This window comes from Abramis brama (genome assembly GCF_963993115.1).
Source record: "Abramis brama genome assembly, chromosome: 9".
NCBI classification, from domain to species: Eukaryota; Metazoa; Chordata; class Actinopteri; order Cypriniformes; family Leuciscidae; genus Abramis; species Abramis brama.
This window is the reverse complement of record NC_139971.1, coordinates 25,580,877-25,608,578: the sequence shown is the minus strand read 5'-3', so window position 1 is coordinate 25,608,578 and position 27,702 is coordinate 25,580,877. Positions and strand designations below refer to the sequence as shown.

Here is a 27,702-nt window from a genome sequence, read left to right as displayed (position 1 = left end):
AGGTTGTTCCCCAAAATCTCGCAATACATGGCCCCGGTCATCCTCTCCTTAATACAGTGCAGTCGCCCTGTCCCATGTGCAGAAAAACACCCCCAAAGCATGATGCTACCACCCCCATGCTTCACAGTAGGGATGGTGTTCTTGGGATGGTACTCATCATTCTTCTTCCTCCAAACACGTTTAGTGGAATTATGACCAAAAAGTTCTATTTTGGTCTCATCTGACCACATGACTTTCTCCCATGACTCCTCTGGATCATCCAAATGGTCATTGTCAAACTTAAGACAGGCCTTGACATGTGCTGGTTTAAGCAGGGGAACCTTCCGTGCCATGCATGATTTCAAACCATGACGTCTTAGTGTATTACAAACAGTAACCTTGGAAACGGTGGTCCCAGCTCTTTTCAGGTCATTGACCAGCTCCTCTCGTGTAGTTCTGGGCTGATTTCTCACCTTTCTAAGGATCATTGAGACCCCACGAGATGAGATCTTGCATGGAGCCCCAGTCCGAGGGAGATTGACAGTCATGTTTAGCTTCTTCCATTTTCTAATGATTGCTCCAACAGTGGACCTTTTTTCACCAAGCTGCTTGGCAATTTCCCCGTAGCCCTTTCCAGCCTTGTGGAGGTGTACAATTTTGTCTCTAGTGTCTTTGGACAGCTCTTTGGTCTTGGCCATGTTAGTAGTTGGATTCTTACTGATTGTATGGGGTGGACAGGTGTCTTTATGCAGCTAACGACCTCAAACAGGTGCATCTAATTTAGGATAATAAATGGAGTGGAGGTGGACATTTTAAAGGCAGACTAACAGGTCTTTGAGGGTCAGAATTCTAGCTGATAGACAGGTGTTCAAATACTTATTTGCAGCTGTATCATACAAATAAATAGTTAAAAAATCATATATTGTGATTTCTGGATTTTTTTTTTTAGATTATGTCTCTCACAGTGGACATGCACCTACGATGACAATTTCAGACCCCTCCATGATTTCCAAGTGGGAGAACTTGCAAAATAGCAGGGTGTTCAAATACTTATTTTCCTCACTGTAAATGAAGCCATGGGCGTCGGAAGAAAAAAAAAAAAGTGGGCGGGTCCTCCCCCAGAAAAATGTTTACTGGAGTAACTGTTAAATACCATTTCATATATTCTGGTGCCTTTTAATTAAAACAAGTAAACTAAACTCCACTTCACATCGGGCGGTTCTTTGCCTCGACGTCGTGCATTAAATGCACAGCTATCCGTGGATTATCCCGCTAATACCATGGTAATTTGCCAGCAATGACAACTTAAAGCTGTTATTGATGTTTGCAACGCAATATTTGACTGGAAGGGTACAACGGGCGGTTACTTTCTTCAGTTGCGGCTCGTTGAGAAATATAATGTAGCGATTCATCGGAAATGGAGTTTAATTTATTAGGGAATTCCTCAAGTGGAATGGATTTGACTGACTGCGCTATGAAAAGACAAATGCGCTGAATCAGAGACGGTAAAAGTAAGTGGGTCCAATATCATTGGTCTTAAAAAGTGGGTGGGTCTTGTCCCACCCATATACAATGGTTCCGACGCCCATGAATGAAGGTGACTATATGGTTTGAAAGTGTAGTGTTGACTTTATGGGAGGGGGCATTCAGTGCATTGGAGTGATTCTTGTTTCCTCTCTTGAAAGCATTAAATGGAGTGTATACTTAGTTTAAAATCATGTTCTTTGAATTTCCTTGATATTAAACACAAGGGATGTAAAACATCCAAAGATCTGTGCCTTCATTTGGAGGTATCTTTTCCAAAGATCTAAAACACAGCAAATACATTGGCCCCATATCTCTGTAGTCCGAGAGAAACAGCTGTACTGTTTACGAGTGCCGATATAACACACCACAAATTACAAGTTTATCATGTTATGACCAACAACAGAAATTTACAGTGTGTGTTTTACAAGCAGCAGTAAAACACATCACAGAGCAAAATCCATCAGGTGTCCACTCAGCAGACGTGTCATTTTCCACATCAGACCTTTATATGTGTAGTTAATGTTCTTTGACAAATTTGGAAATGCATAACATTAAAACATCCAACCGGATGCTGCTTTTAGCAAAAGAGCTCTGTGCTGTCAAAGCAATTTCACAAAATTGGACCAAAGGCGAACTTTCTTCGACCCCTTGATGACCTCTCTACTGTCAGCTGATGATGCTTCAGTGCCCAGAATCCAAAGCATCTATTTAACATTGCAACTGCCAGGAGAAAGATTTTGAGAACAAAAAAATACTTCATAACATTGCAACTGCAATCTTAGAAGAAAAGGTTCTATATAGAACCATAAACAGTTCTGTCAGGGTCTTCATATTATGAAGATTAGAACCTTTTAGGGGTTCCCATCATGGGATAATTTTATGGATTTAGTTTTAAATAAATAATTTAGTTGTCATTTATTTTTATTTATTACATTTTATGAATTAAGCAGCTCGTAAATATATATTAATCTCTAGACAAAATAACCCTGTTACAGGGTTAGTTACATATAAAAGTATTATGCAATAATTTAAAACATTTCTCCTTGTATAGAACCTTTGAAAATATATATTTTGCAATTTGAATAGGATTTCAAACCACATATGAATGTAGTTCAAAATGCATTTGTAAAAAAAAATGCATTTCATGTGATTTTTTTGCCGTTCACACTTGCTAAATATGTTCGGATTCCAATCGGATACATAAATCAGCATCTTAAACAGCCACCATTTGTGGCACAATTGATATTTACAGACAATCATTTCCTCGTCCCTCTCATCTCACTGAAGAGAGTGTGTATTTCATCACATAAATAAAATGGAAAACACAACCCATGTGAAAAATAAGTGCACTTTAATATACTTTTATAAAGTGTACTTATTAAGCAAATAATTAAAATAACACACTTAAGTGTGAATTAAATGTAATGTTTTTGCCGCTTAAGAGCATTTTATTTGTAATTAATTTCACATGTATCACAGATTAAGTTCATATTAAATGCAATTAGTTGAACTTTTGAGTGATATTTTTAAACCACTTAAGTGGGACTTTAAAACAACTTTATATGTTCTTTCATAATTGATTCTAATGTCTTTAAAATATAGTTAAAGTGCCCTGCTCAATATACTGACAAGCAATTAATGTGAACTAAAATATACTTTAACGTAATTTACATGTACATAATTATATACTCAAATACATTTGTAATTACATTTTTCTAATAATGAAGTTGCAATTTATTATATTTCAAATTTTATTTTAAAAATCTATTAATTACCTAGTAACAATCAACACAAATGCAAATTAAAACCCTATACTTATTGACAAAACAATCTCAAAAACAAATATACTATTAGTAACACTATACACAAACACAAACAGTTACAACACTTTAACTCTCATTTAGAAAATATTTAGACATTATTACAAAGTGCATTTTTGAAAAGTGCACTTACATGTGTTAAGAAATACTGTCATTAAAGTGTATTCTCTTTAAGTACACTTAAGTGGCCATTCATTTTAATTATTATATTATCTGTTTAAAAAGTATACTTTCAATACAATTAAGCACACTTCTGTTTCACAAAGGAAGGTTTCCCAGCAGCTCTCACCTACTAAGAAAAGCTGAAACCCCTCAACACAGCCATTGAGCATTGAATTATTCACAATTAAAATGTTGAATGGCCGAGAGCAATGTTTTCTTCACAGTGGATTTGTTTTTATTCAGCTTATTTATGTGCCCTCTGAGACAGCCACTGTACATGGAGAAAAAAATGTCCCACACACACTCAGAGAGGAAGATGTAATGGCATCACAACTCTCCATGAGTTCATCTTTGCAGAACTGAATAGCCAGAGTCCCCTACAGCAGCATGACAGATCCAAAATCACAAAATCACCAGTGGGTCTGTGAGCATAATTTAATACATCTATATCTGACAGTCATGATAGAGAGAGCTTTAACCATTGCCTTTCTGATGCATACCTAAAAAACTACCTAAAAAAACTGCACACATCAATACTTAACGCCAGTGTTATTCAAATGGCGAACCTGCTTAGTTCAATACGGACCGCGCAACATAACTGTGCCATTTTATTGTTTCTACAGATTAAAGTGCGCAGCGCGTCAAAACAACGGAGCGGTTCAAACCACAAGCACTTAGGGTTGATTATGGTAATGATCTTTTGGAGCTCTATAATATTTATATCTAGAGCCAAAAGTGCTTCATTCAAGCATTCAGCATTCATTGCCTTTCTCTCTCCCTCGCTGAAAACGTAAAGCGCCACATTAAGAGCTGCAGACGACGCTGTTATTTTAACAACAGTGGCAGAAACAAGGTGGTTAGCAAAATATACTTTCTCTAAAACACTACAGAAAACTAGAATGTATCTAATACAATTATTTTTATCTGTCATACTGACCATTTAACTAAACCAGGTCAGAGAAAAGTTAACGTGTGGTGTCTTTAGACGTTTTTTTGTCCTTGTCCACACTAATACGTTTTAGTTGGAAAACATCTCAGGTTACGACTGTAACCCTAGTTCCCTGAGAAGGGAATGAGACGATGCGTCAATGACGCTTTGGGAACGCTTCTGCGTGATTGCGTCTGAAGCACTTGTATCAACTAGTCCAATGGCGAGAGTGGGCGTCACGGGCGGGTGACGTGACGACCAGGAAAGGATAAAGGACATCCGGTTTAGAACCGCGCTAGCTTCGAAAAGGGCCGAAGCAAGTCGATCACAGGGATGTAGGAAGTATGGCAAAGTGACGCATCGTCTCGTTCCCTTCTCAGGGAACTAGGGTTACAGTAGTAACCTGAGACGTTCCCTTTCGAGGGAACTCGCGATGCGTCAATGACGCTTTGGGAACGAGAATGCCCAATACGCCATACGAAACAGAACCTGTCTGTGTGAATACTGCACAACTAAGACAAGAGCATTTGAGAACCTGGGGAAGCGCCCAGGTCGAAGTTGCAAAACATTACGAATGTGAGCGGAGAGGACCAGGCTGCCGCATACCACATCCTACAGGGATATCTACATATATAATAAGGCTTCTAAGCCGCCATACTCCTATCCTGGTCTAAAAGCACCACGGAAGAAACAACCAAAGGTCCCCCCCCCCCTCAGGGAAATACCACCAAAAGGGACATGGTTGGCACTAAGGCCGCCACATACACCTTCAGTGTGGAAGGGGATAACTCTGCGGAAAAAATTAACCAGCAGTAACTCCAGCACTGTACCAATCGGGCAGTAAACTGGGCCCCACTGTCCGAAACCCGCAATATGAAGTGAAAACCCATCACTCAATACATAAAGTTTCCTCGTGGAGGGAGCTCTGGAGTGAAGTATGGTCTCCACAACCTCAGTTGAGAGACCAAAGTCAATGAGTTGGGCCTCCTCAGAGGCCAAACCCACGGGATCCAAATCTCTGAGCTGGGTGAAAGATCACCCAATCCACTTGAGACTGAAGGTCCCTCCTGACTGGAATCTCCAAGGGAGAGCCGTCGAGGAGAGACACCGGGTCCGAGAACCAGTAGGCTCGGCCAGTACGGTTCTACTAGTAGTATAATTATCCATCCCGGCGGACCTTCTCCAGAACTCCTGGGAGCAGAGTAATCGGGGAAAGATGTACAGACATAGCCTCGGCCATGTCCATACCACAACATCCAGCCCCAAGGGAGCTGGGTGTGTGAGGGAGAACCAAAGTGGACCGTGCGTCGTATCCTGAGACGCGAAGAGATCCACGTGTGCCTGACCATAAACCCCCCAAATGTGCTCCACCACCTCGGTGTGGAGCTTCCATTCCCCGGGCCTCAGCCCCTGCCTCAACAGGATATCTGCTCCAACATATTTATGTAAGAGACCACCGATGTGTTGTCTGTATGGAAAAGCACATGAAGGTCCTTCAGGTCTGGGAGGAATGTCTCAACGCATTGAAGACTGCCATCATCTCCAGGCAATTTATGTGCCAAAAAAGATGACTCCTTCACAGGCCCTGGAATGAGCGGCCTCCCATTACCGCTCCCCAGCCGGTGAGGTAAACATCTGTCGAGATAGCAACTCGATGTCAAAGAGCTCCCAACACCGGAACCTGGGAAATTAACCAGTATTTCCTCCATATAACCAAGGCGCGGAGACACCGCTGCGTGATCTTGATCATACGAAGTGGGTTTCCCCTCAGGGAGAACCCTCTGGTTCTGAGCCACCACTGAAAGGGTCTCATGTACAGTAGGCCAAAGGGTATCACAATGGACCTTCTGCCATAAGGCCCAACAGTTTCTCGAACTGTTTCACAGTGCGTGACTGCTCATGTGGGATAGGAACCAGTATTTCCTCCATATAACCAAGGCGCGGAGAAACCGCCGCGTGATCTTGATCGTACGAAGTGGGTTTCCCCTCGGGGAGAACCCTCTGGCTCTGAGCCATCACTGCAAGGGTCTCATGTACAGTAGGCCAAAGGGTATCACATTGGACGCTGCTGCCATGAGGCCCAACAGTTTCTCAAACTGTTTCATAATGCGTGACTGCTCATGTGAGATAGGAACCAGTATTTCCTCCATATAACCAAGGCGCGGAGACACCACCGCGTGATCTTGATCGTACGAAGTGGGTTTCCCCTCGGGGAGAACCCTCTGGTTCTGAGCCACCACTGCAAGGGTCTCATGTACAGTAGGCCAAAGGGTATCACATTGGACGCTGCTGCCATGAGGCCCAACAGTTTCTCAAACTGTTTTACAGTGCGTGACTGGCCTAGCTTCAACTCTTTTGTGGCTGTGAGGATAGCAGCTACACGAACAGGCAATAGTGTGGCTCGCATCGTGACTGAATCCCATACCACACCAAGGAAAGTGGTTCTCTGTAATGGAGAAAGCACACTCTTCTTGGCATTGAGTCTCAACCCCAATTTCTTCATCGGAGCGAGGACGACATCTCGATGCCGAACCGCTAACTGCTCTGATTCCGCCAGAATCAGCCAGTCATCGATGTAGTTCAGAACGCGTAGCCCTGCAGCCTGAAGGGGCCAGAGCTGCATCTACGCACTTTGTGAACGTGCGGGGTGATAGAGCTAGACCGAATGGAAGCACCCGATAATGGTATTCTTTGCCCCCAAAAGAAAACCACAGGAACTTCCTTTGTAGAGGGAGGATGGAAGTAAGCGCCTTTTAAATCTATTTTTTCTGTAAAACCCCGATTCTCTGTCGGGCGAGTACACCTGCTCTATAGCTCCCTTCGCTAATAGAGACTCTACTTCTTGCTCCATTACCAGAGCCTGCTCGGGATGTACTAACACGAGTAGCACCCGTTGTAACAAGGTGGAGGAGAACGAAACTGGATTCTGTAACCTCTCTCTATTTGCAGGACCCATGGAGATATATTCAGCAGATTCTTCCACTCTGTCAGAAAATCTTCTAAGGGTACCAGTCTCTCGAGACTGGCCTCTGATGTTATTGTAACAGCCACTTCGGTGACCTGAAGCATCCTGGCAGGAAACAATCGAACTGACTGTTTTTGAACCCCCCTAAGAGGGTGCGAGTTTGACACGGTGTTGTGATGACACTGAGCCATGTGCTCGCTGGAGACTGCTGCGCCCCGAGGCACCAAGGGTGGCGGGGTTGGCAGAACGGCCTCCTGAGGGCACCGAGGTGGGGCGGGCACCGTATACTGAGGTGAACACCGCTCCACCCCGGTCGGGGTTGCCCCCAGAGGTCTGACACCAGTGGCATCAGGACCTTGGCCGAAGCCTTTTTCACAGAAAAACAGTCCTCAGATCCATCTTCTGCTTTAAAGGCTTCTGTTGAGAATGCCATTCTGGTCCCCAATCTTTCTGAGGGGGAGCACAGGAAATGACACTCTGTCTGTACAAGGAGTTTGTTAATGGCTAGTGCTGCTCCGCCCAGCAGCCCCATTTACGAAGTTATAAACTCCAAACTCATTGTACACAGGAGATTGAGAATCTTCAATTCCCTTAACTCGATGCTCAGCACATAATTTTACCATTTAATTCCTCCAAATTAAATATAGTAAAAGATCAACCAGACAAGTTACACAGTCTGGATGAAATGCTGAACTTATACATGAATCTAACTAATGAAAGTCAGATAAGCTAATTTAAATGCAGCCCACTTATTTAATTCCTCAGAATCAAACAGCAAAAGATCAACCAGACAAGTTAATATAGTCTGTGGCTGAATATATATTTATATATAAGCTTATATAAAAATAGTTTCAAGATACAATCTTTTTTTTTTTTAAATAAGCAGTAGCATGGGGAAACTTTTGATAGTGAACACACGTCGGTAATGTTCATGAATGAACGTAGCCAGTCCACTATTATTGTTATTGCAGACCCCGTAATCAACGCGCTGCCTCAGCACACGCGAGATCGAGTAACAGAATCTTTGTTGCAGACCCGGCCGTAATCTACGCGCTGCCTCAGCAAACGCGAGATCCGAGCCAAATAATCTTTATTGACTTTCTTCTCTCGAGAAGAAAGCCATCGGGAGCAGAGCTAAACTCTTGAAGGTGCAAATGTTACACGTCGGGAATTTATGAATGAACACTGTCAGTCCCCTTATTTTACTAGAGCTGACCGTGCATGCTCCACTCCCAAACAAACAACACATGAATCGCGTCCCCACTCGTAATGAAGCGAAGGCAGGGAGGAACACACAATCCAAAGCTGTTTGCTCCCCATACTCCTGTCTAGATATATATTATATGCTTGTGGTTGTGAACATGCATCGATGCTCAGCACTCTACCTCCTCAGAGATAGACTGCTGAAACACCGGGCTCTCTAACCAGGACGGAAGAAGCCGCAGCGCGGGCTTCCGATCCCAGAGAGAGAGCGCTGGATCCCTCGGATAAAAGCAGAGAAAAGGCGGAGCCCGTCTCTAACCTCTCCGCGAGATCCATTTGCGAACCCACAATACTAACTTCCGTGCTGCCTCGGCAACACGGGGTCGGTACTGCGAGGAACGCGGGCCTGAACACCCTCCTCAAAGAGTGACAAGCGGGAACGGAGCGAGTACGATAGTAACTCGCAATGCTCGTAGTCAGCACCCTCGAGCGCTGACAGAACATGCTCCGTTCCAAACAAACAACACATACATCGTGTGTATCCCCACCCGTAAAGACAGAGGGCAGGGAGGAACACACGATCTAAGGTTGTTTTGTTCGTTTTTTTCCATAATATCTATGCTTGTGACAGACAACAATAAATAACACAGACAGTATAACACAGAGCGCTTGCTGAGGCACAGAAGCTAGCGCAGTTCTAAACCGGATGTCCTTTATCCTTTCCTGGTCGTCACGTCACCCGCCTGTGACGCCCACTCTCGCCATTGGACTAGTTGATACAAGTGCTTCAGACGCAATCACGCAGAAGCGTTCCCAAAGCGTCATTGACGCATCGCGAGTTGCGTCAATGACGCTTTGGGAACGCTTCTGCGTGATTGCGTCTGAAGCACTTTGCCCTCTGTCTGAAGTTTCCTGCCTCGAAAGGGAACACATCTTTTTCTCTCTTTTTTTTTGGCCTTCCATCCACAATGAGACAGCGTTTTTAACAACGAAAACAAAGCTTTTTGAAAATGCTCTCCAAAGTGGATACATTTGAAAATGCTGTTCCTTTTCGAGACCGGTCTCTCGTATTGCATAGCTATACGCTTATGGTAAAACTCCTTTTCTCGAGAATATTGAAGCCTTTATTTTAAAAAGCAGTGCAGCTGCACAGCGAGCACAGAGCAGAGCTGACTAGCGTGCTCATTAGCTGTGCTGTGGGAACTGCACGAACCTATGGCAAAGTGGCTGATGCGCACAAACCAATCCAACGCCTTGCGCACGCCCAAGCCCGCCAGAATGGGTGTCACTTCTGGCTATATAAGCAGACAATTTCGCCATAGGAGTCAGATTTAATCTCCTTCAGCGAACTCTCCACTTCGCTGAATCTCTTGCTGAAGCCTTCGCGTCGACGAGCCCTAGCAGCAGAACGAGCGACCTGCAGCTAAGCAGTGCAGTGGACGGCGGCCTCCTATTCTACACGCTAGACTTGACGGTGCCTCTCCTGATCCGTTCACCTGCGTCCATCCGGCAAGAAAAGCCACATATCCTTTCTGAGTGCACAGTGTGTTCGCCGCCGCGACACTCTGTTTAAAGGAACACTTCGACTTTTTGGGACTTTAGCTTATTCGCCGTATCCCCCAGAGTTAGATAAGTCCATACATACCTTTTTCATCTCCGTGCGTGCTGTAAGTCTGTTTGACGCACCCACCGCTAGCCTAGCTTAGCACAAAGACTGGATGTAAGTGGCTACAGCTAGCATACTAATCCCAATAAGTGACAAAATAACGCCAACATTTTCATATTTACATGTTGTGATTTGTATAGTCACAGTGTGTACAAATAACAAGGTCATATGAGACACAGTCATTTTTTAAACGTTTAAATACTGGGAACTATTTTCTCAAAAGGCGAAGCACTGCTACTTGGGCGGAGTGATTAGCGCAGCACCCAAGAAGCGCCGTTCCGTCAACAAAACCAACGTGACTAACTAGCTAGTAGCGAACGTGATTCGTGATCATGGCTGACTTTGAGGAATTGTCAGAGGATTTTTATTTGGTATCAAACCAAGATCCAGAGCCATATCGTTTTGAGCCAGAATACACAGACGAGGAGTTACAAACTTTGGAAGCTGATAGACAAGATGCCGAACAGACTGAGGTCGAGGGGAGAATCAGAACGGGAGTAGCCTACTATTTCACAAACAAGGTCACTGTTTCTCAAAAATTAAAACTGCCCATCCCCCCCTCCAATTCATTAGCAAGTTGAAGGCTACAGTCCTGAAAGTTACCTTTAGCGCCGCTTATTTGTTACTGGGGCGATAGAGCGCGTTTGTGACAACACAATACTAACATTACAGGGGATACATGGAGCCCGGGAACAACTGTAATGGCGGAGAAACTGATAATCGCTGTTGCTGGGTTTCCTATCATTTATGATATGACGTTATTTTCATATAGGGACCAGTTACAAAAGAGAGAGAGCCCCGGCCGCGCGCGCACGCGCGCGCACTTCACTGTTTTCAAACAACACGTCTTGCTCTCTCTCCCTCGCGCATATAATCAAAATATTTTTTTTCCCGACCAAATGTGACCAAAACGGTTATAAAAATGTTGTCATTATAAAAGGTTTCTAGTGTCAATATATTGCTTGTTTTTTTCTGTTTACATTTCATAGTGTGACACAGACTTCAGAGCGGCCAAAGCGTCAACAAGCTTCCCCATACTTTTTGACAAGCGTCCTTGACAGGGCGGCCAGAGCTTCTTTGCAGCTCAAGTCGGCGGCGATGTGAACGTACAGTAATAGTAGTGAGCACCCTATTCATGTAATAGTGTCACTAAGGTTACATTACATCTAGCTAATGGCACTGTAACAGTAGGCTAGTCATCTAAAAACATAACGGAACACTTACCGCAGCCGCAGGTGATCCACTTTGTCCTGTCTTTACTATCGATGGGATGGCCGTATCCTTCAGCACACGTTTCATGGCAAATTCCATTTTTTCAAAATAGTCGTCCTCAGTGAAATGTTCTGAGCAAACGCGATAGTCCTTGATGATGTCTACAGGTCAGGATCTATATCCAGAGTAGCCATTGATTTATCAGGTCAGCGTTTTTGGTTGGAATTCTATGAAACATCATGGTATTACCTGGTCTCCCCTGTTTATTGTCGCAGCTCTTTACAATACAGCGAATACTCATGATTGTAAACTTTGCATTTACTATCTAGTAATTGCTGACTCTATTACTCCAACTCTGAGCGAACTCTCTGCTCCTCACCACGGCGCTTCTCGGGTGCTGCGCTAATCACTCCACCCAAGTAGCAGTACTTCGCCTTCTGAGAAAATAGTTCAGAGTATTTAAACGTTTAAAAAATGGCTGTGTCTCATATGACCTTGTTATTTGTACACACTGTGACTATACAAATCACAACATGTAAATATGAAAATGTTGGCGTTATTTTGTCACTTATTGGGATTAGTATGCTAGCTGTAGCCATTTACATCCAGTCTTTGTGCTAAGCTAGGCTAGCGGGGGGTGCGTCAAACAGACTTACAGCATGCACGGAGATGAAAAAGGTATGTATGGACTTATCTAACTCTGGGGGATACGGTGAATAAGCTAAAGTCCCAAAAAGTCGAAGTGTTCCTTTAAAAGAGCAAATTTCACTGGCGTTGTTTCAAATGCCACGTCCGGACTTGCACTTCATGCAGAGCCCCTCTGCTTGACGCGAATGGACACAGAGAGTGTGCTTCGTGCCTGGGACCTCACCACATGGAAGCTGCACTCGGCAAAGGCGGCTGCTCTCACTGTGAGAGTATGCCGATCTCCACGCTGCGCTCGCGGCCTGCCCTCGTCTCAGAGGGCGACTCCACCCCTCGTGCTCTCCCATTTCCCTCCCGCCACGAACTGCGGAGGAAGAAACGGCGGGGCCAGAGGATGCCTGAGCGAACTGAGATGAGCGAGCCCACGCCGGCCACGTCCCCGCATGCCTCACTCTCTCCAGCTGAGACCCCTTCACTGGTTCTGTTTACCCAGACGGACCAGCGCCCCTCTCTGCAAGCGGCCGGCCTTGTCTATTTCGGGGGATCAGAAGAGGAGGAAGATGACAGCCTGTCTTTGGCTGCATCCGAGAGCGAGGAGTGGGCGGGCTCGGTTGACCCCGCCCCCCCCATCTCAGTCCAGTGAATTTGGCGCGAGGGCGAGTTTGGACTGAGAGCTTCTTCGCGTCCTCACTAGAGCCGTTGAAGACCTCAGGCTCGATTGTTCTTCGCCTCAGTAGCCTGCCAAGAGCCGGCTCGATGAGTGGTTCCTGCTGGGGCGCCATCAGGCCCCTCGTCAAAGACCAGCGCTTTCCTGAGTTTCACGACAAACTCACTAAGTCATGGCTCACCTCCTATTTGGCCTGCCTGAAAACATCCACCTCCGCAACGCTCTCTACCATTGACAGCGCTGAGGAAAAAGGATATGAGAAGCTGCCCCCCCCTAGAGGAAGCGGTGGCCGTGCACCTCTGCCCGCCCACCGCTATCGGATGGAGATCCAAGGCGGCTCATCCATCTAAACCCTGCAGAACCACCTCAGGTCTTGCTGGCCGAGCCTACACCTCCGCTGGCCATGCTGCATCGGCCCTGTACACCATGGCATTCCTCCAGGTGTTCCAGGCCAAACTCCTCCACTCCATGGACGAGTCTGGACCAGACCCCGAGGCTTTTAGGGACCTGCGCAGTGCCACTGATTTAGCCCTGTGTGCCACTAAGACCACCGCCCAGGCGATTGGAAGGAGTATGGCCAGTTTGGTTGTGCTAGAGCACCACCTCTGGCTAAACTTGATGGAGATTAAAGACGCAGACAGGACTGCATTTCTGGACTCTCTAATCTCCAACACTGGCCTCTTCGGTCCTGCAGCAAAAGGCTTCTACGAGCACTTAACCGAAGCACAGAAGGCATCGCAGGCCATACCAAAACGCTCCAGTTCGGCTTTGGACCACCCCAAGAAAGCGTCGCCCCCTCAGTCAGCAAAGCCAGCGCCACCAGTTTCTCAGCCCCGCCCAGTGGCTGAAACCCATCGGCGCCCACAGCTAGCAAAGCACTACTCATTCCCGGAGTGTCAGGGGCCCCGACCCAAGATTGTGTTGGACCCTGAGCCTCGGAAGCCTTCCTAGTTGCACGACAGGAAGGAAAAGGGAGAGGTTAAGTCTTGCTGTGGCCGGACCACCCTCAAAAAGAGCTCACACACTTCTCCCAGCCCCCTCTTTAGCTCAGGCAGCTGGAGATGTTCATACTGCAGTCAATGGGCCTGTCACAATACTTGCACCCCTGCAAACAAACGCTGTTTTAACAGTGACCCAAATAGAGCACAAAAAGTGCACTTTTCTAACTCACAACACCTGGGTGGCCGGGTCCCCATTTATAGACTTTATTCAACCCCTATCCAATCAGGGCGAGTCCTGGGCAGCCATCCCCGATGTGTCAGAATGGGTAATGAATATAATAAAACGAGGTTACTCGCTCCAATTTACTCACAGGCCTTCGCGCTTTCATGCCGTGGTCGAGATAACGGTGAGAAGTGACGTGGTTCACGTCCTTCGCACCGAAGTGTCAAATCTATTAGTGAAAGGAGTTGCCGAGACACTTCCCCAGCGAGTCAGGCTTTTACAGCTGTTACTTCCTCGTCCCGAAAAAGGATGGCGGCCTCAGGCCCAATCCTTTGAGGCAAATGGCTCATTCTGGCCCAATCAGAGACCGAATTACTGACCCACAGATCCTGGCTTCTCAGCCATTTGGAATGCCTTGGGCTCAGGATCAACTTTTCCAAGAGTGTATTGTCCCCCAGCCAAAGTATAACCTTTCTGGGTACAGTTATCGACTCGAGTTGGATGAGAGCGTGGCTCACGCCAGACCGCACTCTCTCCATTCAAAAGCTAGCGGCTTCGTTCAGGGTGGGCTCTTACACGCCCCTCAGAACGTTTCAGAGGGTTCTGGGCCTTATGGCCTCAGCAAAGTCAGTAATCCAACTGGGCCTACTGCATATGCGTCCCCTGCAGTGCTGGCTAAAACTCAGAGTACCGGCCCATGCGTGGCATTCTGGCCACTTACGCATCAAAGTGAACCATGGCTGTATCAAAGCCCTAGCTCCTTGGAAAGTCGCCGACTGGTACCAGTCGGGTTTAAACATGGGTGTGGTCTCGAGGAGGAAGGTGATTTCAACAGATGCCTCCAACCTAGGTTGGGGGGCTCTGTTTGAGGGCAGGCTCGTCTCCGGCCTCTGGTCGAGCCCGGAGAAAAGCCTACATATCAACTGCCTCGAAATGAGAGCGTTTTTTCTGGCCCTAAAAGCCTTCCACCCAAACCTGGCAGGACACCATGTCTTGGTCCGGATGGACAACATGTCAGTGGTATTCTATATAAATCGCCAGGGTGGTCTCAGGACCTGTACACCATGGCCAAACACCTCCTTCTATGGGCACACGCCAACCTGGCGTGAGGCGTTGGATTGGTTTGCGCACATCAGCCGCTTCGCCATAGGTTTGTGCAGTTCCCGCAGCACAGAAAATGAGTGCACTAGTCAGCTCTGCTCTGTGCTTGCTGTGCAGCTGCACTGCGTTTTAAAACAAAGGCTTCAATATTCTCGAGAAAAGGAGTTTTCCCATAAGCGTATAGCTACACAATTCTCTTTCCCTTACTCTCAGGAAACCAAGGTTACGATAGTAACCGAGAACGTTTCCGCGTTGTAGTGTGGACTGTGAAAACAAGGTATTTGAAAAAGATGATGTAAGTTTAGTAATGTGACGCATATTGAACCCATAGATATTCATGTTTATACCGGTATTGTGCCTATTATGTGCTATTCACTTTCACTCATTTGCTAAAATTTGTTACTTTGTACACTCTTCATATCACAGTCCTGCAAAGACGACAGAAAATTCACTCGCATTTTCAGTGCTGCGGCAAAACATGGTGAATGGTGAGATATTGCTAAATAAAAGTATCCTGCCAAAAGAATTGCGTGATAACTTTATTATGTCTTGTTCTGTCTGTATCATCTCAGTGAGCTTTTATGAGGGTTTACGCATGCGCTGTAAGATGAATGTTGCGTTTTCTGACGTTTCAGTGTGGATGAGAAACTTTTGGAAAACGCTAATGTGGACGGAGAGCATTTTGCAACAAAAACTCATTTTCAAATCTATCTGGATTAATGTAGACGTATCCAGAGTTTTTGTCAACAAAGACAAAGCTTTTTGAGAACACACTCCCAAGTGGATAAATTTGAAAACTATGTTGTTGCTTTTTTTACTTTGTAGTGAGAACTGTGAAAACGAAGGCATTCGAAAATGATGGGGAATTTTTTTGTCATGTGACTCATATTTTACCGATATGTATGTTTATTGTGCCTGTTATATGCTATTCACTTTCACACTGTTGCTAAAGTTTTTTTCTTTGTACACTCTTCATATGCACAGTCCTACAAAATAATTATAAGTAATGTCTTTACTGTCATTTATGATAAATTTAATGTGTTCTTGCTAGATAAAAGTATTAATTTATTTAACAAAAAGAAATGACTTACTGACAACAAACATTTGAACAGTAGTGTATTATATACAGTATATAATTCTGTCTCATATGTTTCTATTTGAATGCCTAAACAAAAAAAACTGTTGACAGTACACACACCTGTGTGCAACAGATCCCAGTTTACTCCAGTGATGATGGTGGTGGAAAGGAAAAGTGACAGGCTTCAGGGAGACAGGTGGCAGAGAGGGGGGATTAAAGCGGTGTATCTGTCACTGAGAAATTGTGGGATGTGGTTGATTCCATTCAGAGCTAGTTAGCATGCTCAGTGCTTTATATCTGTGGCTGACAATGTCTTACGACAAGATCACTGGAGAGCGGCAATTGATGGATTGTTTTAGGTGCTCAGACAGTCACTGAGCTGCAGCTGACATGTCAAGAGCAACAAAGAACATACTAATGAGCATGTGTATGGGTGTTTATGCGTGCGCAGGTGGGAGTCTAGCACATCTCTCAAATGCAGACCCAAGTGCTTCGTTGAAACTAGTTGATATTTCAAAGTGAAATGGTTTCACTAAACATCTATGCCACTTTAGGGATCCCCCTTCCTACGTCCTAAATTATGCATACTGTAATTACATGCAACTAACCCTAAATCAAGCACTAATCCTAACCCGATAGTAAGTACATGTAGTTATTTAATTTTACTCAGTACTTACATGTATAATTACAGTGTAACAAAGATACCTTAAAATAAAGTGTAACTAATAAATATACTCATTTAAAATGTACAGTATTTGTCTTTCAGACTTCAGCATGAAGATAGCCTGATTTAAAGCACATGAATTCAAATAAATGATTTGTTAATATTTATTATATTTATATGCAAATATATATTTAAAATACATCAAACAATTAATGTGTATAAATAATACAATGAATTTTTTGCATGTTCTAAACTATTTGCATGTTCATTTGTCCTCAGAAGCCTGAAGAACTCTTGCATTTCATGTCTAACACAAAGTAAAGAGGAGCATAGGGGCTAATGAGGTCTCAAGTAGATTTGTCCGGGTCCAACCTTCACTAGAACACAAATGATACTTTAGTTAATCCAATTACTCTTAGATCATGATCAAAACTGCATAAGCCTATGAAATGATCCCATCTCTGAAAGGATGGCCTTGTTATGGTCCTCTACACCTAGATTTGTCTTTTTCAGGATTTTAAAACCTTAAATTGATGTATTTTACAATAAATTATCTCAGGTAATTTTCTGTGTTCCATGCAAAGATAAACAATCCCATTGCTAGCACTATGTTCTACAAGTTGAGACAGGAACAACATTTTACATGGATCTGATTGTTCTTGAGATCCATGATCAACAATCTACAGTTTCTTCAGATGCAGTTTTAATCTATTTCACTTCTTAATATTCTGACTGTCCTATAGAGTTAATCAAACTTTGCTAAATATTGAACTTCAGGCAGCCGACACACTGAGTCTGCAAGTTTTCTTTTGTTATGGTCAGCGCATTTCAATAAGCCTCCGCAACAGAGTTTGAATGAGATAAAGTTTATTAATAATTTACTGGCCGTCCTCATGGCCTGAGCTATGCTAGATCATTTAGACTCAAGTGCATGCCTAATCTGCTCTCAGCTTTCTGTCAAATACAGCTTTAATGTAACTTTTTCCAAGGTCAAAATACTGGTAGCATAAGATGTACAGTAAGAGGTCACATCACAACTCTCAATCGCTAAAAAGACTCTCAGAGCTGTTTGGGTCTCCTAGACTCCTTCAAAAAGGTTCAGAATAATCTACAAAGCAATCCATCACGCCGCTATTCATATGACAGCTAACTTCCTGTCTCACACAGTGTGACCTAGAGGAGCTTTATGAGCCACAAGCCATTCATAACCATAATGCTCCACCATTCACATACAGTACCAGATACAATGTGTCAAATAGGGTGAGTTTCATTTCAAGTCAGTAGTCTAGCACAGAGGCACTGGGAAAATGAAATTCTATATTGAAATCATGCAGCATATCAGCCAATGCCATTTCCATATTTACTCATGATCAAGAAATGTTACACATTTTAATTGTCAAAAGTCAAAAGTTTGACAAGCCAAACATGTCAGTCTCTGAGTAACATGTAATTTATTTAAGTAATAAATTCATTCCGTAAAATAGGTATAATGAACTATGCAAAAAGCATTTAGAAAGTCTTCAGCATGTTTTTTAACTGCCCAAAAATCAATAATAGTTCACACCTTACGCATGTTATCATGTCCGTTAAAAACTTAAGCTGGCTGTTGGTTGGAGTATTAGAACTAAAAACAGTGACATAACACACAAATGGGAATCATAAGAAAGAAATAATTACTACCTTATGATCTGTCAAAAGTGTCTGTCAAAAAATAACATGCACAATACACGGTACTATTCACAAGAAGTAGAGATCCAGCGAGTATGCGCATTTTCTGGGAAACCCACACTAGCGGATGTTTTGAATGCATCACTTTCCAAAAAAAGGGAGACGGCGTCAACATGCTGTCTGTCAGAGACGATAACGTGCAAAATACACAATGCACATGAGTATAAATTTGTTCTTCACTTGCTGAAATCGAATCGGAATGGTCAGGGAACTGAGTGAAATACTTCACACTGCATGCTAAAGTGAATAAACAGCAATCCAATTGAAAAACGTTGCCGGGTTAGAGAACATTGTTCAACGTGTTATTTTTTACTGACTTTTTATTATGCATGAGCTAAGCATTCTGATTCTGACATTTCTGATTTAAATATTTTCAGTAATTTTGTATTCTTGATTGATCTATTTGAACTGTTAAACGAGTGATCTTGAGATGAGTCCTTGTAGTCGTACAATTTGACTCTCAAGGCACTTTCACACTAGCACTTTTGGTGCGCACCCGGGTTCGAATGACGTCAGAGTTCGGTTCATTTGGATGATGTGAATGCTGTCTTCCGAACTCGGGTGCGCACCCACGAACCGTACTCGAGTCCGCTTAAAAAGGGTGGTCTGGTGTACAGTTCATGTGAACTCCAATACGGTTCGCTGCTGATATGAACGCAATCGTACCAAATCGCGGAAGTGAACCGCTATTGATGCCGTATAATGTAGTCGTCAGTTGCACACGCGTCACTTTCAAGATGAGTGGAAAGGGTTTACTTTGGTCATCAGAACAAATTGAAACCTTGTTAGATGTATGGGCTGACGAAAACATGAAAACGCAACTGGAAAACACACATAAAATGCTGACATTTTCATTCATAGTGGTTACCAAGCAACACGATTACGCGCCAGCTGCAGCTTGATGACGCAAGTGTACCGCGGTTCGGATACAAATAATATACTGTGAACACAGTCCATTGGGGGCAGGGGGAGGGGGCAGCAATCGAACTCGGGTTCAGAACAGGCAATCGAACCAAGTGTGAAAGAGCCCTCATATGCTGATGCAATATATATATTATATATTATATATTATAAGACCACAGTCTCTAGCGTCAGTCGCTAGAGCACCTCTTGAGATCAGGGGAGCGAGGTTTACCTTGAACACCTGGGCCTGGGACCAAAAAGAAAACACATCTATACACACAAGTAATTTGAAAAGTAGCAGAAGTTAGTCAAAACAGGTTTAACGTGACTACTATATACATAACACACACCCTGAAAAATCGTAGTTTTACTAAAGATCACAACGTTTTGTCTTTGGATCTTTTATATTTTACAAAATATGTATAAATGTTCAGCCTGAGCTGAAGTCCTTTTCATGAGACAGTTGTTGGAGAAACTAACAGATGATGTGCTAGTCAGGGTTCCTCAGCAGTAAGTCAGTATTCTCTTTAAACTGAGGCACATACAGACGTTCATCAGCTGGGTGTAAGATCTGTGGCTCATAGTGGGAGTCTGATGTATAGGTTCTGTGTTGGAGGGCGGTACACTGACAGGAACACAATGAAAAACAGCCCCTTTTACATACGGTCCTGCCAAACTGTCAGAGAGATGGCTTCATCTGCCATTCCTCACAGCTGCATGCTACAAAGTGCCCACCAGTAGCTCTGAGCCCAGAAGACACTGGACACATTGAGTTTTGAAAAATCACCAGCTTGTAACAATCGGTTAAATAAATGTAAATTACAGTGTTTTTTTTGTGGATTAACAGCTGCGCTGGCCTGTCAAATCATTCACTATAAAGTGAGTACAGATATTTGGAATTGCTTTTGTGGAGTCATATCATCACAGTTGCTAACTTCCATCAGGGTTATTATAGTTCACAAAACCCCCATAAAACAAACAAACAAACTTTGCAATTAGGTTCCATTTGTTAACATTATTTAATGCAGTGCCTAACATTAACTAACAATGATTATCTGTGTTAACATTAATAAATAATTAATAAAATGCAACTGTTAGTTTATGTTAGCTCAGGTCATGAAATATAGGCTAACAGATACAACTCTTTATTTTAATGTGGTAGTAAATGATGAAATTAACATTAACTAACATTAATAAATGCTAAAGTATTTGTCATTGTTAGTTCATTTTAACTAATGTAGTTAACTAATGTTAACAAAAACCTTGTTGTTGTAATAGTTATATTCAGTTTTGGATTAAATGTCATTGTGTGCAGTTCCCATTTTGTCTGCCTTTGCCATCTTTTTAGTTTTCCCTTGTTCTCAGTTTTCCGAGAACACACACACACACACCTATATCATATATATATATATAGCGGCTCAGGTCGCACCGTGCCATTTACATTCTGGGCGAGCTCAATCGTGCAGCCGATATGCTCTCACGGCAGCTCACGCTCCTGGGGGAATGTAGACTCCATCCCCAGGTGGTCCAGCTGATATGGAGAAGTTTTGGAGACATGCATGTAGACCTGTTCTCCTTTCTGGAGTCTTCCCATTGTTTTATTCCCTGACCGAAGGGACCCTCGGCAAGGATACACTGGCACACAGCTGGCCCCTGGGACTTTACGCAACTATGCATTTCCCCCAGTAAGCCTGCTCACACAAACAGTGTGCAAGGTCAGGGAGGATGAAGAGCAGGTCTTGATTGTGGTTTTGAGACATCCGACGCCAGGCCCAGTAATCGAGATGCATGCACAGTCGTTCAGCCCCTGTACTGGGCTAGATGCTGTTGTGCTCCCTCTCAGTAATCCCATATGTGTATTCTTCCACGGTACAGTTTCCCTGTCGGTAAACCTGTGTCTTTCCCTGAGCAGATTCCACTCTGCTCCTTCTCTGTGTTGGTAATGGTTTCATCCCTGTCTGGGCAGGACCCACCGTAGAGATATTCCATATGTAGCACTTCCCCATGGGTCAGTCCATATGTACGTATGAAGACTATAGATGCAAAAGCCTCTAAGTCCGTCTAACGTTTTTCTTTAATATTAACATTTTTATCAGACTCCTATGTATAGGTTTCTATCTAAGTACTGACATTTCTGAATGGACTGAGGCTGGGATTTAGTGAGTACTATGTGTGGAGAGCATTCACTCAATATTATTATCTCATTTTTGACATAGGTGGCTTTTAGAGGCTTTTGCATCGGAGGTCTTCATATCCACATTTTATCTCCCTACGGGCAGGACGTGGTCTCGTTACGGCACTTTCTATCTGGACTCAGCACACTTCCTCAGTCCAACCAGTCTTGGCTATATAGGGTAAACAGTAAGGAACAGCAGCTATCAACCTTCCGCTTGGAAAGTTCTGCCCTTCTGTCCCATCAGTTTCGGAGGTCCCAGCGACACAGGGCGCTGAGAAGGGTCAGAGGCTGTGACGCTTTACATAGAGACCCCACTGTGTAAGCCAGTTGACGTAACATTGAACGTTACTGACTGATAGGGAATGTCTCGGTTACTGGTGTAATTCTCATTCCCTGCCGCAACCCTGTACCACCGCTGAATAGCCGGGACCCCCGTCTCGGCTCCTCAGCACAAACCTGAATGAGTGAGTTGCACACAAGCTTAAATACCCGTATGTCCGGGGGAGTAGCTTGCCATGCAAATCTCACTCGCCAATGTCCATTGGCTTGTTTTGTTACCACTTGAAGGTGATTGGGCTCCCAGGTGAAATCCCACTGTGTCAGTCAGTTGACGGTAACATCTCCGTTCCCTCTTCAGGGAACGAAGGTTACACCACTAACCGAGACAATATTATATATATATATATATATATATATATATATATATATATATATATATATATGAATTGTAACCATTCAATTTGACAGTGATACAATGATGATAATATTAGATATTTGAGATCTACATCATTTAAATAAACCTTCACTCTAAACTGAATTAGAAATGGCTCAGGATGAAAACTTATTTGCAGATATTTCAAAATTGATTTAACAATAACGTACCAATCAACTAGATGTTGAATGCTAGACATACCAAAAAAAAAAAAAAAACGTTTCTGTTTGTGTAATTTCTACTGCTATCAAATACACATGATCTCTTTTAACTATAATAGTGCTCGAAGGTCGCTTGGTTTTCCTACGGCAGCAGCTCGACTGGTCACTAAGCAGTTATGGTGTTTGTGGTGGTAGTAGTAGTTGCTGAAGAGGTTACTTTCTCAAAAAATATTGGTTGGGTGACTTACAACATAACACATTATCACATAATATATCACATATTATATGTACAACATGCTCAAAAAGATATAAAATATCAATAAAATATAAAATTTTATGAATACAAATATAAAAAACACATTTAATATTTTTTTATGAGAAGGATGAGTAAAAATTATAAATTATAGGCCTATGTATTTTATCTGCTCCACAATTCAACATAGGCTACCTTAGTATCCAAAGTGTTTTTAGATTTTTATAGTGCACATTAGCTTATTTTCCATCTACTGGTTAAAATTTACAACAAACATATTTTTCCTTATTAAAATCAAAACTAGGCCAATTGTTACATGTATGATCTGTGTTTCCCCCCTTCATTTTGTTTTTGGTTCAGTCCTGTGTCCTATGCTGCGTCCCAATTCGCCTACTTATACTATGCCCTAAAAGTATGTACTCTTTTTGTGAAGAAAAAGTACATACTTTTGAGTGTGTAGCAAAAGAGTAGGCAAGCTTTGGGACACACTAATTCGTCATCTTAACGGACAGATCTGTTGCGTGCGTCCTGTCACCGTAAACTGCCGTCAATCGTCTTGTCACAGAAATCCTCCATTCAATCTAATTTAATTTCTTACCGTTTCAGAGAGAAATGAGGCTGCACGTTGTTCTGCCAGTCGTGGGTCTTTCATGCGGAGACTCTCCTCATGTGTTTGCAATTTGAATATAATGATGCATTTAAAAGTTAATGGCTAAACGTATCTTCACAAAAGTTCACAATGCTCCTGCAGATGCAATATAATGTGGACAACATTGAATAAATAAATTTTCATCAGGTTAGATACTGATAATTAATCACTCAAATCCCTTTATCTAAACCTCTCTACATAACCGCCGGACTTGCGCGTCCTCCATGTCTGTAGTTTTTTAAAAAAAAACACTTTTCAGTAGTTCTAACCGAATCCTCGTCCAACGCATGATGGGTTGGGCAATATTAGCCGTTATAGTGCGCATCGATCTGCACTTCGGATTCTGACCGGAAATAGTAGACCATCCGGGTATCTTTGGAACCCTCATTTCAACATACTACGATTTGGGACGTACTAATTCTGTTTTCGAATACTATTTAGGATGGATAGTATGCGAATTGGGACGCACCGCTAGTGTTCCATGATTGTTCTAATTAGTCATGTCTATCACCTGTGCATTGCCAATCACCTCATGTTGACGTTATCATGTGACCTACGATGTTATCGCAAGCGCAACAACTTAAAAGATATGAGCGACAGGTTTAATTCATCTATCTGTAAATATATTGATATTGATGAAACTTGCTCATTTTGTGGTCTTGAAGAAACAGCTGCCCATTTATTTTGTGATTGTAGTATAACCAATAAATTATGGGTTGATTTAAGTTCTTATATTTTTAACCCACTAATGTGACCCACAGTTTGATCCTTAAAGATATTATTTTTTTATTACGAAACCCCCAAATCATCATCTCTTGAATATGTTGTTAAATTTCTTCATTTTATATGCAAAAATGTTCGCCCACAAGCAAAAGTCGCTCAAATCTCCATTGTTTTCCTCTTTTTCTTGTTGAATTTAACTCTCGTTTTATCCCTCAGGCTTATAAATGGCAAACAAAAATGCATTTTCTTTATGTATTATGATGAATTATTCAAAGATATTTAACCTAGTCATTGTGCTTTTTCCCCGTGTATATAATCTCATATTTTGATGTACACAAACCCATGATCTTTCTGTTTTTGTCATTATGATTGTTCATTGTTAAAGATACAATTATCTTTCCCTGATCTTTATGTAACTATAAGTTCTGCAATAACAAAATAATATGAGCAACAGGTGCACTAACATCAGTAACTCGACAGCCCTACGTAGAATAGTTTTCCTCAGCGTTTGTAGTGTCTGTACAAAGGAGACGTCGGACAGCTGTGGGAAGATCTCGCCTTTGGAGAAAACTGTTGATTTTATTCTTGGATAATGTAAGCATCACTTCTTAAAAATTAAGATTACCCCAAAATGAATTGTTTTGCTAGCCCACCCCAAAACTTATGCACAATAATAATGATAAATGCTGACCAATACTTAATATTACTTTTTTTTTTTTTTTACTGAAAATTATATATTTTAGTAAAACAAGCCAAATGTAATTTGTTTTGTCATATGACATAGCTATGCATGACTACACTAGATAATTGCAGTGAACACATCTCAATTTTCAGTCAAGCAATGAATTAATGCATTATTTAATGAAATGAATTATATTTTATTTACTGACAACAATAAATGAGTAAAAGATTAAAAAAAAATAACCATCACTATATATATATATATATGAAGAGTTCAGATGCAAAAGCCTCTAAGTGCCATCTGAAATTTTCTTCTAGAATGATCATTTTTATCAAGCTCGTATATTTAAGTTCAATAATTTCACTTAAATGGCAATGCAAATTACCTATTAATTGTCATTTAAGTGAAATGACTTAACTTAAATATACAAGCTTTATAAAAATGATCATTCTAGAAGAAAATTTCAGATGGCACTTAGAGGCTTTTGCATCTGAACTCTTCATATATATATATATATATATATATATATATATATATATATATACATACAAGTCAACAACACATGACACAAAGCTTTATTCATAATTATTGTTCTAACAATCAAACATTTACAGGCATTCTTCAGCTTTATTCTGATGAATCAGCTGACCACCGTTCCCACCTTCACCTGTCTCTGCTGTCCATCATGTCCCTCATTGCTGCAGTCAGACTGGGATCTGATCATGGATGGGAAAGGGACATCGAGGCTATCTTTGCCTGAGTGCACCGTCTCCCTCACCACCTTATACAGCCTGTACAGAACCTGTGAGACTCGTCTCAACAGCAAACACTCCCGTGAGAGAAGCATAGTAGAGCAAGCCTTTAACATGCTGAAAACACATTGGTGCTCTATTTTCTTCACGGCCAGAGGTGAGCCGTGCCTGAGGTTGTTGCGTCCTGCGCTGTGCTTCACAATCTGAGACAATAAGGGCCGGTGGAGTGATGGAGGGTCTCATCCATGGCACCATTTCCAGGATTCAGCTCTGGGCTCCTCATCCTCAGTGATGATGATATACCAGTCTGCAGAAATGTCAGAATCCTACAAAAATGCACAAAACATAATAAAAAACATGTTAACAGCACAATGTCATTTGATTTCGTATTACAAGTAACAAAATTATCTTACTTTTTATTTCAGGTTTTCCTTCCCCCCACAAATGCCGCCGTCACCCTGCCTTGCATCCTGTGCTCCACCACAAAAGCTCTGCAGCAAATGCACAGAAATCAAGAATCAGAAGTGCTGTAATAACTCTGTGAAATTACAATAATTAAAATAAACTACAACTTAAGATTTAAATAGATTTTTTTTTCATTCATTTCTGTAGTATACTCACTCAAAGCCTTCATGAGCCACTCTCCTCATCTGTTCCTGTAACATCCAGACAAGATTCACGTTACCTCTGTGATTCATGACCTCAATCAACATTTACATGTTGAGGTTGATGCTGATGTGTTAACCCACTTTTTATGCAACATAAATGTTCCTCAATTTATCAACAATACCAATGCACAAATAAAAATAACGTATGTTTAGTTATTTTATGTAGATATCATGTAATATAAGCAGTGTTGACAACAGTAAATTCTCCTACACAATAGGACACAAACATCACTCACTCAGATGTCTATTTCATGTTTTTTATGCTCATCTGCGATACTTATCGACGATTTTCCTTTCAGATGTTAATAGAAGATAAAATAAGCGTCTTTAAGATGTATATGGTGTATGTAAATCCAATTTAGAGACGTAAAATGGTTTTTAATTTCATTTAAGGCCTTCATTTTTGAAAAATCCAAAATGATTTTTTAATGCTATTCAATGCCCCGTGGAAAACCTGGGATACACATTTAAAGTGACTTCACTGACTGTCTTGATCTCCCCTGACTTGAGCAAATGGGGTTTGATATCCATTTTTGATATCTTTCAGCTAAACCCAAATAAAGAAATCTCTTGAGTTGTTCGCTCGTACACGAACACAGTTATGCCAACTTGCATTTTCTCAAGCATGCATAGACACTACATCTGGGCCGGTTCTGCAATGCTGTCCCAGTTCTTCACATCAAAAGAAAAATACCCAATCCACACACTCAGTGGGATCAGCCTCTTTACCCTTATTTTCTGTGTTTGTGAGAAAGTTTTAGTTATGGAAGCTCCAAAGAATGTCCGTGGCTCTCATGAGTGATTTGTTAAGTACCTCTGTAAAGAAGTCTTCTCCAAAGCTCTTGCATTTGGTTGGAATCTTTATCAGGCCTGAATCCGCCCAAGTGGATCTGTGTCAGTCTTCACATCACGACGAAGCAACTTCTTTCTTGGCCTCTTCTTACAAATACGTGACTGAAAAAAATCATTCTCAAGCAAGCAAAATGAAAGAGAGATACTGAAACATTCTGCTCTTCTATCAAATCATCAAATAAGATAAAAAATACAAATAAATACAAATAAAAGCCTACAGACAGCTTAATATTATAACAATTTGAAATAACTGTTTTCTGTTTTAATATAATTTAATTAACTCCTGAACCATTAGGGGTAGACTCAAGTGTCTAATATCATTGGAATCCTTGGTTTCATTGATATCCTCAAGACGGACAAAATGCATTGATTGTCACCATGGATACATTTTATAGTATTTTATAGTACATATGAGCACATTCTGGGGTCTTGTGAAAAAGCATGCGGTGACTGGCTACTTGGTGGCGCTATAACATGGAATTTTTTCAAAAATGGCAATCCTAAGTCTGATTGACTTGAAAATTGGCATGCGTTGTCTTCGTCCAAGGTGCCAAGACTGCCTTTGAGGACAACGAAAAATGTAGAAAAAACAGCAGCTGATTGAGCAGCTATCAGACAAGGTTAACAGAGGCCGATCGGAACGAATCTCGCTGGGCCTGTTT

The 27,702-nt window shown here is 42.2% G+C and overlaps 1 long non-coding RNA gene across 1 annotated transcript in view; it reads left to right on the top strand.

The window, feature by feature from the left end:
- The window catches only part of LOC311089706, a 37,019-nt gene extending 10,801 nt beyond the window's left edge, over positions 1-26,218 (top strand). Inside the window, exons 2-3 of the long non-coding RNA XR_014607746.1 lie at positions 25,383-25,837; positions 25,946-26,218. This is a non-coding gene — a long non-coding RNA (uncharacterized lncRNA). The remainder of the gene's footprint in view (positions 1-25,382; positions 25,838-25,945) is intronic.
- The last annotated feature ends 1,484 nt before the right edge of the window (positions 26,219-27,702 follow it).